Raw genomic sequence first — 11,771 nt, forward strand, 5'->3', positions numbered from 1 at the left:
CTGGAGTGACACAATCAGTAAAAGACAAATGAAAGTAAAGATCAATAACACACTAATAATTAAGGCTAAAAGTAGAAACTAAAGAGTAGTTTAAAATCTAAAGCCAAAGGTTAACATCATATGTCATTCGTCTAGTGATTCTGAAGACAATGCACAATGTGTGCCCTGATAAACATTCTCCTTTACAGAATTTTCGGCGTTAGTTGAGTATAGTTATCATTATTATTATTATTTTAAATAAGCCTAACTTTCAAAATTCAGCAGTCAGCCTTTAGAATATCAAGCTCCTTCAATACAAAACTTTCCCATTGCTGAAAATAGTTCTATGCTGCCAGGTTTAATATAGGAATATTTAAAGAATTGGTACCATATGTAGCCGCAGTTGATTAGCTTTTTCCTCCTTGGGTTTGGCACGTTATCAGACTGGCGTGGAAGGACTAGAAAAAAACACAATTGCTTCCAGTACTTTGAAGACCTACCAAGCAACTTAGGAGGCCTGAGAGAGGTATCTGGAGTCTCGGTTCATAGAGGTAAGTCTCAGCATCAATTAATGTTTTATTTTTGGGTCCCTATATGTTGGCAGCTCTAAAGCATTTTTTAAACACCTATGCCCCAACAGTTTTGGTATTTCTATCATGAAGGGGGGTCAGTGATTGATGTGGCTCAGCTTAGTTTGTCTCATCTAGGAATTGTTTTTGTGGTCTGATATGATCTTATCTACTATCGGGATGACCATTTATTTCTCTTTTATTGAGTTCACCTGACTGCCAATGGTATTCTGCTCCTCTTGGGGGATTTTAGTTGAGGTTTCTTAGTTGTTGAATATGGTGGTGGTGCTGTGGCTCATAGAGGAAGGGTAGTGGGAGTGAAAGCAGATCAGTGGCGCATAGCTGGTATAGTCTCCTTCGCAGTAAAGACTTGGCTGATACTACCAGCCTAAGTGTCAATGACACCACATTCCCTGGTGGGTGTTTATTTTAGGCATGATATGAAGGAATAGGCAGAAACCATTTTGACAGGCACAAGGGCTATGACACTGCCCCATTGTATATTTGAGGCCACAGTAGGATTACAGGGATTGATAGTTTGCTGCTGATTTGCCTGCCCCCTTTCATTGCCACCATAAGTTTTCTCTTATCTAGTATCACAGTATCAATAAATTGGTGAGCATTTTAATGCTATTAAGATGTGTCTTTATTAGTATTGTTAAGGAGTTTGAGGTTGCAACTGCAGTTAAGGAGTTTACCATATTACAAATAAATGTTATATGTATATGTTCAGTCAGACGCATTCAAATCAAAGCGTGTATACTTACTCCGTATTGTTTAAGCAGTCAATGCAAAATAAAATGCACATTTTATGTAATTGTTCACCAACTGCAAACCAAAAAATATAGTGTTTTATGCTTAAAAACTGCATCCAATTTATGATTGTTTTAAAATTACACACAAAGAGCTACTTTGATTCAGAAATTAGATATATGAATTGGAATGTTGATTCTTCATTTGTCAAGAAAAATATTTGACAAAAACGCAGACATGTTGTGACCATTTTAGGAGAACTTCCCAGGCTGTGACTGCGATCCTGTATGCAGCTGCAATGTCTCTGGTATCTTATTTCTTGTGGCCATGTTGTGCCACCATAGGCATAGTTAGAAGTTTGATAGTTGACTGATCTGAAACCATCCCTGCATCTGTGTGTGCAGCCGATGGGACTCTCAAAGCCACCAGTTGGTGTCACAATACAAATCCAGGTGGCTGCAATGTTTGCATATTCTCGCACAGCCACTGCATGCAAGTCGCAGCTGCGATTACATTAGCATACAACTTTGAATCAGGTCCAGTGTGCCTTGATGGAAAATGTTACTGCCTTCATTTTTGCAGTATGATTTGATTTGGAAATGTAAAAATCAGATTACAATCATAGTAAATATTGTTTACTGACTGTCATCTCAATTAAGGAGGTAGATGTAAGGTATGTAACATTTCATAACACATAAGAATTACTATGTTATGATGAAAGAACAACACATTCAACACAAATTGGCTATATACTGTACATGACCAAACTTTACTTTCTATCATTCCACACGTATGTATGTATGTATGTATGTATGTATTTATGTTTGTATTGTGATATACATATTTGCAAAGGTTATAAACAAAGATGTATGTCGTAATATATATATATATATATATATATATATAAATTTGGGCCATTTTTCAAAATTATTGCATAATTGGTGCTTTGAATAAATCTTCTAAAAGTCAGATTCTGAATGGCATACTACTGTACAACACAATTTATAACTCCTCATAAATATCTAAGCACTGGGTGGTGCTGTTTGTAAATGTGACTATCATCAGAAAACATCACACTACTCAGTGTTTAATTAGCAGAATAGTCTGCTTACAGGATTCTACTGAATTTCAAAATGCTCTGATCGAAGACCACCAGCAATGTCAAAATCCTCTTACATATTCCCAAAGGAAATAGTTCAAGGCTACAAGGAGCTGTGATTGACTGATTGTGTCTTGGCAACATTGCCAGTGGCAATATTTTTGTTTTCATGCACGCACAGTTAGGAAGAGGTGGTATCACTAACAAATCAGATCACACAGAAAATTGTTGGTTATATATTTTGTTGCTTTTTAAGAAAATTTTATGTAAAGAGGGTGAGAAATAATAATAATAATAATAATAATAATAATAATATGATAGCAATAGGTTATAAGTTAAGAGCAGTACAAGACAGCAAAGAGTATTACTTAAGATAAATGTATCATTTAAAAAAATGAAGAAGGGGAGAATGGTCAAGGTACAGAAAAACATAATATGTGGAGGCACAATGGAGAAGGCTGCTTTCTTTGTTGTATATCCATATATTATACTTTTAGTTTGTGTGTGCACGTTTTAGCAATTACAAATTCAAAGATGATGTTGTAATTAAACAATCATAAGTCATGAATTTGCCCCAGCCCTCAGACACCTGCAATTGGTGTAGCTTTTAGAGGCATACATGTGCTTCTGTGCCAGTCTTAATCTGTTCATAATTGCTGTACTTGTCCTACAGTATGTTCAAATTCCTCTTCATATGCACATATCAGAAACTAATACAATAAGAAAACAAATAAATACCACTATTGTCCTTTGGTTAGTTATTAATTATAATGTTATAATATTCTTCACAATGTGTTTGGAATATGTCAATGAAATACAGTGTGATCCATTCTATGTATTACTATGCGATTTTGTTTTTTGTGATTGTGTCTGTGTGTAGATATGGCTCAATTTGTTTATTGAATTCTCACAGTTTCTCTAAACCTCTAGCAGCCCTCTTTTCTTTAGAGTGGAGTCTGCTCACCAGCACCCAGTTGCCTCCAGGTCTGATATGCGTGGTATTATAGATTGAAGCTGGAGCAAACAATAATATATTAAATATTTTAAACCAAGCAATCTATTGATTATATAATATCTACTGGATTGATAACAAACAGTATGTCAGTACAGTAAAGAATAGTCAATTACAGATTCCAGTTGAGGGCAAGCAACTAGCAGAAACCCTGTAGACTAGAACAGCTCTAACTCTTTGGCTGTTATAACCCAGTCTCATTTAATTTGTGTTTTTTCCCCAATTGCACCATAATATGTTTATGCTATATAAAAAAGTGGTACCATTACCAGCAACAAATTAATGGGTGGTCTTCTGTTTGCCGGCGGTCGGGCTCCCGGCGCTCAGTATACCGGCGCCGGGAGCCCGACAGCCGGAATACCGACAATTATTTTCCCTCGTGGGGGTCCACGACCCCCATAGAGGGAGAATAAAATAGTGTGGCGCGCGTAGCGCGCCACCGTGCCCGTAGCGTGGCGAGCGCAGCGAGCCCGCAAGGGGCTCATTTGCGCTCGCCAAGCTGTCGGTAAGCCGGCGGTCGGGCTCCCGGCGCCGGGATGCTGGTCGCCGGGAGCCCGACCGCCGGCCAGCCGTAGTGAACCCCAAATTAATAGTAAGGTCATAACCTGAGATCAGGTAAAATAGCATAAAAGCCTCTGTGCCTTCACCAACCCTCTTGAAGTATATTATATCTGTGATATAATTTTTTTTATTAAACATCAAACAAGTGAATACCCCAAAACATGAACTAGCTGGGGACAGGAACTAGGGACCCCACCAGATAATAACATCTGTTCCACTGCTTTTGGGTCATGGAACCCATCTATAAGATTTATTATAAGTGGTATTTGGTGCCTACTAGACCGAACAGGATCAACGGTTCTACTTCAGACCATTTTGTGATCATTTGTCCACATCTTAAAGGCTTGACCAAAGATTTAACAGTTTTGGAACAATGTTGCTAATCTTATCAGTGATGTACTATGGGTGCAGATTTCCATAACCCCTTGATCTTTTTTCATTGATTGCCATCTTGAAGAGCTCGGCAAGCACACTGACAGACTCTCTGCTGTAATCCCCAATGCACCTTAGAACTTGGATGCCAGATACTGCAAGCCCCCAGATGTCCCCCTTACAAACCCTGTTTTATTTCTATTTGGCTATAATATTCTTTTTTGGCCATACTTTTTTGGAGTTCAGTTTATACATATGGGGTTTACTGTGTTATTTCTAAAATTATGCTTGCTGCTTGGGGAGCTTCATTTTTTCCCCATCTCTATTGTAATTGTCTTCTACAGTAGCTCAGCCCTCATAGCACTAGTGAATGAATGTCTAGCACCTTTTCACTTCTTGAAGTCAGTGATGATGTCAAGGTCAACAAACCAATAAACTAGTGGTTCTTAAATTCGGTCCTCAGGACCCCACACAGTTCACCTTTTGCAGGTCACCTAGCAGGTGCACAGGTGTATTCATTACTCACTGACATATTTTAAAACATCTGCAGGTCGAGCTCATTATTTTACTTGTGATTCTTTGAGGATACCTGGAAAACATTAACTGTTTGGGGTCCTGAGGACTGAGTTTGAGAACCTGTTCAATAAACTAATCTAACTGACATGCGTTCTAGTCATATAATTGAGTCTGCCATTGTTCTTCTAGGGTCTAGTACTACTCCTGACCATTTGTACCTGAATGCAACAGAATGTCATAGTTACACTTGCTGCTTGCAATCCAGTTTGATTTCATTCCTTCACTCCATATACCTCTGATGAAACCGCCCCCTTTAAAGGTGGAGAAACGCATCAGGTGTTTGCAATTACGACTTTGAACGCAGGTGGAACGCAGCCGGAAGCCCCGAACCCAGAAGTCGCAGAACACGGCCGCAATCAAGCATCCCTTGAAGCTCCAGACTTTGCTGCTCAGCTGTGCCTTACCCTGAGATACACGTGGCACCTACCAGCAAATGGCACCGCTAACAAGCCTCAGGAAGTGGCATGTATGGAAGCCATTGCAGAGCGGCAACAATACCTCAGCAAGTGAGTGAGGATTCCTTCCCTCCCCTTCACGGCTGACACATACGCTGTGGAAACTTTTCATTGACAGGACCCACTGTGCTCACCATATTGCTGGACAGTCCACACCTTCAGCTTCAAATTGGTGAAGTATATTAAGTTACTGCTAAGCAAGAACTGCATCTACTAACACTATTGAACACCAGTTGCTTTAGTTGTCTGTGGCCACTAACAGCCGGCTTATGCATGCAATTCATTTCATATATTACTAGCATTGTGCACTAACCAGCAAGTCCAGAGATAAAAGGACACGTGTCCAATATTTTTAATGTTTCTATGTTGTGTTGCTTGAATTTTAAAGTGGTATCACACTTGTGTAGAATTTTATAATTAAAATTGTATTACTACAAAACTAGCAGCTGTTTTCTTTTTGAGTGCCCAGACTGTTTTCTGTAGATTATTTATATACATTTTTTGGTGGAATCCAGATCCACCTTGTGCGGGCTGCCATAAGACAAACAAAAAATTAATTACTTTTTAATTAGCGCCCACTTTTCTGCTGTTTTTGTCCTTCACCTTAACTTGCAGCTTTCCTGGAACTCTGAACCATAGGATATAGAGATTTCATAAATTTTGCAGATGATCTAATGTCGTTGCACAGTGCACCTCAGAGAAGAGAAAGAGAACAATAAATCATTCTGTTTTTTGAGAAGATGGTGCAAGCACATTCCAGAAAGATGGGAAGCTGGGACTAGGTGCACTAAATAGGCTAGTGGGTTAGTTGGACAGAGGAGACAAATGGTTGGATCAGAACTACTGTGAATGTAAGTAATAACATAAAAAATAAGGCAAACTAGACAAATAGGACATAGGATATAACCAGTGGGTAGGCCAGACCTGAGGAAGAAAAACAAATAGACAAATGTCACAGTATATATTATTGGCAAGGCAATGTATAGCAAGGTATCGTATTGTAAAATTCTGTCTGTAATGTATATTTGTAATCAGTTGTGAAAGCATAGCAAAAAAGTAACTCTAAGGAACTCCTGGTTGTTATCCCACTGTTAAAAAGAATCATGCAATTCTTCCCTCATGAAGTCGTTTCAGTATACAGTTTAGTATTGGTGTATTAGAGAGTGGCATCAAATAGAGAGGTTTTTTTTTTAAGAAAACCTCTAAACTCAACACTTATTAGGAAGGAATGTTCCCCTTTTATTTCACTTACTATTCCTTGTGTATAGGGTCAGTAACCATGAAACCAATAATTAAGTTAAATTAACCTTCCTCATCTGTCTTTACTACAGTCAATACACCTTACAAAACACCTTACAGGTGTTGATATTGATACATTTCAAACTGAATATAATCAAACATGGTTACTGAACAAAAAGCAGTCATACAAAACAAAGGTCAACTGGGCAAAACCATGTCACACTGCAGGTGGGGCAGATGTAACACGTGCAGAGAGAGTTAGATTTGGGTGGGGTGTGTTGAAACGGAAATCTAAATTGCAGTGTAAAAATAAAAAAGCTGTATAACATTTGTGGGCTACTTGCAAAAGCAGTCAGTATTTACCCTGCACAAAACCATATAAATGTATTTGCTTCACTCACATGTCAACATGGTTTGTTCCAAACACAAAGTTGCTTGCTTTTCTGATGCACTTACAAATATGAATTACTGTAGGGCCAATGCACCTTGTGTATTATAAAGTGCTTTGGTGGATCAGTGGTTAAATTAAAGTTGTGTTATCTCTTTTTGTGGAGAAAATGTGATTGAAGGAACAGGCACCATATGGTTCTGTACTGTAGATACATCAGATTCATGAGAAGCAGCTGTAGGTAGAAATTGTTGTTATACACCAGTCTAAGGAACATGCATATTTAATCTATGATACAATAAAATAGAGTACTGTATTTCCTTAAGAAAAGTATTTTCCTTACATGTGTATGCAAATTCTCCCTTTTAATTTCTTGATTAAACTTCATATACAGCATAATACATATAAAATGCAAGTAAAATATATTGCTTGCGTATAATAAAATATAAGAAAATTAAATGCATATTGTTTTTAATGGTTTTACATGCAAAAACATAGAAAATGGCTGGTGATGGTGATGTTAGTATGGCATTTTGTGAACACTTTGGGATAAATTTACTCACACTTCTAAAAAGGAACAGTTATGCCTATAGCAATAAATCAGATTCTAACTATATTATATCCAGTACATTCTGGAAAATTAAAGCAAGATTATGATTGGTTATTATTAGAGATTTGCATGGACACGGCACCTGTGTTTTAGTTTTGTTTTTCAGTTTTGGCAAAACCATCCTCATGTGTTTAGGTTTCCAGTATGGGTTTTTCTTTAAAAAATGGCTAAAAACAGCTAAAACCATGTAATTTATGCCTGTTTTTTTCCTACAGTATTATTAATCTCAATAACATTAATTTCCAGTAATTTGTAATTTTGATCATCTCATAGCTCACAATATTGTTCACCAATCTTGGCCAAAGGCTGGCTGGCTAAACTAAGCGACAAAGCAGCGGCACACACAACAGTTTCAGAATCAGAATCAGCTTTATTGGCCAGGTGTACTCACGTACGCTAGGAATTCTTTGTGGTACAATGCATCGCCAAGCAGCAACATGAAGGGGGAATACATAGCATACGAAGGGGGAAGAACATAGCATACATTACACACATTACACGTATGAGTTGATACTGCACATTGCAACTGTACAATAGACTCAACATATTAGACATATTATACATGTAGGACTAAACACAAAGGCTGCTTGGCAGAGCAGCACCGAGGCAGCCATCCGCGGCGCCAACTAGAACTCAAACAATGCACATAATACAGAAGATTTAAGTATTACATAAAAAGATAAACCACACAGACAATAAAGACAGAAAGCATAATGCAGGGTTGGTGTAAGCATTTTGGGTAATAACCTCCAGGGGTTGTGTATTCCACCCTCACAAGGTACCAGGTGCGGCAGCCATCTTAGGCGCTCTGCGTAGGATTACCCAGGGTGGAATAGTCCACCCCTAGAAGAGAACACAAAACGGGGAGATTGCAGAGTCCTTAGGTTCAGAGTAGGGTTCCAGTAAAACCATCAGGTCCATGTATTTTTCATCCCATCCACAAGTTTACCAGATGAGGCAGCCATGTTGGGCGCACTACGAAGGTTACACAGTGGGAGATGAGCCATACAAGGGCCAAATGCATTCACAGGAAAGCTGACACGAGTGTAGGAGTATGCTATACCCTGCATGGAAAGATCCAAATGAAGCACACCCTGCCCATGGAGGAACCATCCGAGGCAGCCATGTGAGGCGCATTGTGTAGGTTACTGCTGGCAGGGTGTGCAACCAATGGAGGTACACATTACAGGAATAGCACACAGTGGGGGGAAAGTACCCTGTAAGAAGAAAGAAGAGAAAGACACATTTGCAGGAAAACATTAATTTGTGAAAATGATAAATGTCCTGGTCTCATGAGAGCAGTGCGGGTGTGTGTGAGAGTGTGGGGAGCAGTGCGGGTGGGTGTAAGAATGTGGAGTGCACACTAATGTCCAATGGAACTGACCCAGAAAAATCTGGTCCTGATGCGCACGCCCCTCAGTTCCCTGCTCAGCTTGAGGGGTAGTCTTGGGGGCAGTCATGATGTTCTTGGACAGAGAAGTAGCAGGCATTGGTCCTGGTGTTCTCAAGGCAGAGGTGAGGAGAGGCCACATGATGGTCCCGAGTTGCAGTGTTTGGGGAAATTGTATTATTTGAGATTTTAGCGTAGTCCAAATCCAGTTCAAACTCCGGTTCTAACTCCATTCTTAAATCATATTCTTAACAATTGCATTCTTCACAATTGCAAGCAGGCCAAGTCCTGACTGCAGGCCTTGATAATATTGCTCTTAAATGCTCCAACTATATCAGCTGGCAAAGGGGGAGGTATGCAATCAGAAGTTCAGCTAATTAACAGAGGTTATTTTGCATTGAAGAAGGATCACAGACATTTGCAGACAAACTTCCTTGGGGTGTGAAAAGTGTAGCCAGAGAGAGATGAGAGACTCAGATATACAAGCATGAAGATGGTGTTTTTACCTGTGAAGAGAGGAGAAATGGTTTTCAGTTCCGGTTCTAACTCCATTCTTAAATCATATTCTTAACAATTGCATTCTTCACAATTGCAAGCAGGCCAAGTCCTGACTGCAGGCCTTGATAATATTGCTCTTAAATGCTCCAACTATATCAGCTGTGAAGAGAGGAGAAATGGTTTTCAGTTCCGGTTCTAACTCCATTCTTAAATCATATTCTTAACAATTGCATTCTTCACAATTGCAAGCAGGCCAAGTCCTGACTGCAGGCCTTGATAATATTGCTCTTAAATGCTCCAACTATATCAGCTGGCAAAGGGGGAGGTATGCAATCAGAAGTTCAGCTAATTAACAGAGGTTATTTTACATTGAAGAAGGATCACAGACATTTGCAGACAAACTTCCTTGGGGTGTGAAAAGTGTAGCCAGAGAGAGATGAGAGACTCAGATATACAAGCATGAAGATGGTGTTTTTACCTGTGAAGAGAGGAGAAATGGTTTTCAGTTCCGGTTCTAACTCCATTCTTAAATCATATTCTTAACAATTGCATTCTTCACAATTGCAAGCAGGCCAAGTCCTGACTGCAGGCCTTGATAATATTGCTCTTAAATGCTCCAACTATATCAGCTGTGAAGAGAGGAGAAATGGTTTTCAGTTCCGGTTCTAACTCCATTCTTAAATCATATTCTTAACAATTGCATTCTTCACAATTGCAAGCACATCTATGAAACTTTGGGGCACAGCAGTGGCAGACAGGATGGCAGTTTAATAAAATATCTGACCTCGTAGAAAGAATGTTTTCAAAAGAAGACGTCTCAGGGCAGTACAGGGAAATGGACGTGCAGTATGAAGTAGCAAGCAGGTAAAGCATTGATTAATTCAATTTTGAAAATGTATTTTTCAAAGAGAAAAGGTCATTAATTTATAGAATACTATATTCATAACCAAGGGTTGCAAAAAGAAGCCAAGAAAATAAATAATTGCCCTGCAAATCGCCTAACTTACACTAACAAATATTGGGAGTCTGACCTGCTGGATATGCTACCACCCCTCTTTCCTAATTGTGTAACACACACATGTAGTACATTTTTGAGGTGCACCAGAGAGTCTGAAGGATAATACAATGTTTTTTCCTCTAAAATCTAGTCCACAAGTGGTGCAAGATGGAATTGTCCTTGGATCTCCCACCCTCCCTTATGTTGGATATTAAAAAGGACATGCACAGTTTAACAAGCTAAGTACTTTACTGACAGGGACTACAATTTCTATGGTTAAGGTGTTTGGTTTGGTTAAGTTTTTTGGAAGGGGTACCTATGATGATTAATAAGGAGGTTGGGTGATGAGAGTGTTGGCAGTGTAGATTACATATACTGCTCCAAACTGCTTGTATCTGACACTGGACTGCTTGTTATTATTTTACAGGATTTTTACAAATTTTCATAAATAACTTGTATGACCTCACTGCAAATAACGTAACAGGAAGTAGGTGCCTAGATGGTTAAATTAACTACCTCTACTAACTTTGGCCTCACAAATGGAACATATACCTTCACAAATGTTGTCAGGGTTTGAGTAAAAATAATTTCACACACAAGAGGTGGCTTTTGTTCTTATGCCCATGCATGACAATGTAAGCAGCTTGCAACTTGTATGATGTGATATAGTTCTGTTACTCCAAAGATGGCATCCTCCTCACCTTCAATTTATGCTGGTAAATACAATCCCACATGATTGGAATAAAAACAAATCTCCTCCTTCAACAATCCACCAAAAGCATCACAGACCGTCAGGCTTCCCAATGGAAGTAAATCTCAGAAGAAAGGAAAATATATATAGTGTCATTTCCTTTTAATAAAATGCAACAAGACATCCACATAGAAACATAAATGGTATATATAGCAGACAAAAACTTGAACTTTGCAGAATTGAATTGGTTACCGGTAGTGCTTTTAGAGGTTACAGAAGAAGATGTCTGATTCTTGTGCCTGGCTTCTGCAATAGGCATTCTTCTACTGCATGAAACAGCAGTAGCACTAGCAAGACCACCACTCACAAAGACCATGGCCTGAGCCTTTCCTTGTTACTGTTGGTGGTGGATGTCACAATGACAATTTTAAGTTTTTCAGTAGTACACTTTCTCTTTAGAGATGATGTTTTCTTTAACATTGTGAAATATTATTTAGATTTAAGGTGCCCTTTCTTAAAATTTGTGTTTCCTGACCTTTGGTCAATATTGAAGTACTATCATTAGTGGCAGCAGACACAGCA

At 38.8% G+C, this 11,771-nt stretch overlaps 1 long non-coding RNA gene across 1 annotated transcript; it reads left to right on the plus strand.

Annotated features, from left to right (window-relative positions):
• The first annotated feature begins 426 nt into the window (after nucleotides 1-426).
• On the plus strand, nucleotides 427-5,815 carry LOC135050802 (uncharacterized). Its single transcript, XR_010241830.1, has 2 exons — nucleotides 427-530; nucleotides 5,051-5,815. It is a non-coding gene; the product is annotated as an uncharacterized LOC135050802 (long non-coding RNA).
• Nucleotides 5,816-11,771: the final 5,956 nt, after the last annotated feature.

The sequence above is a fragment of the Pseudophryne corroboree genome, chromosome 2 (genome assembly GCF_028390025.1).
Source record: "Pseudophryne corroboree isolate aPseCor3 chromosome 2, aPseCor3.hap2, whole genome shotgun sequence".
Taxonomy (NCBI): Eukaryota; Metazoa; Chordata; class Amphibia; order Anura; family Myobatrachidae; genus Pseudophryne; species Pseudophryne corroboree.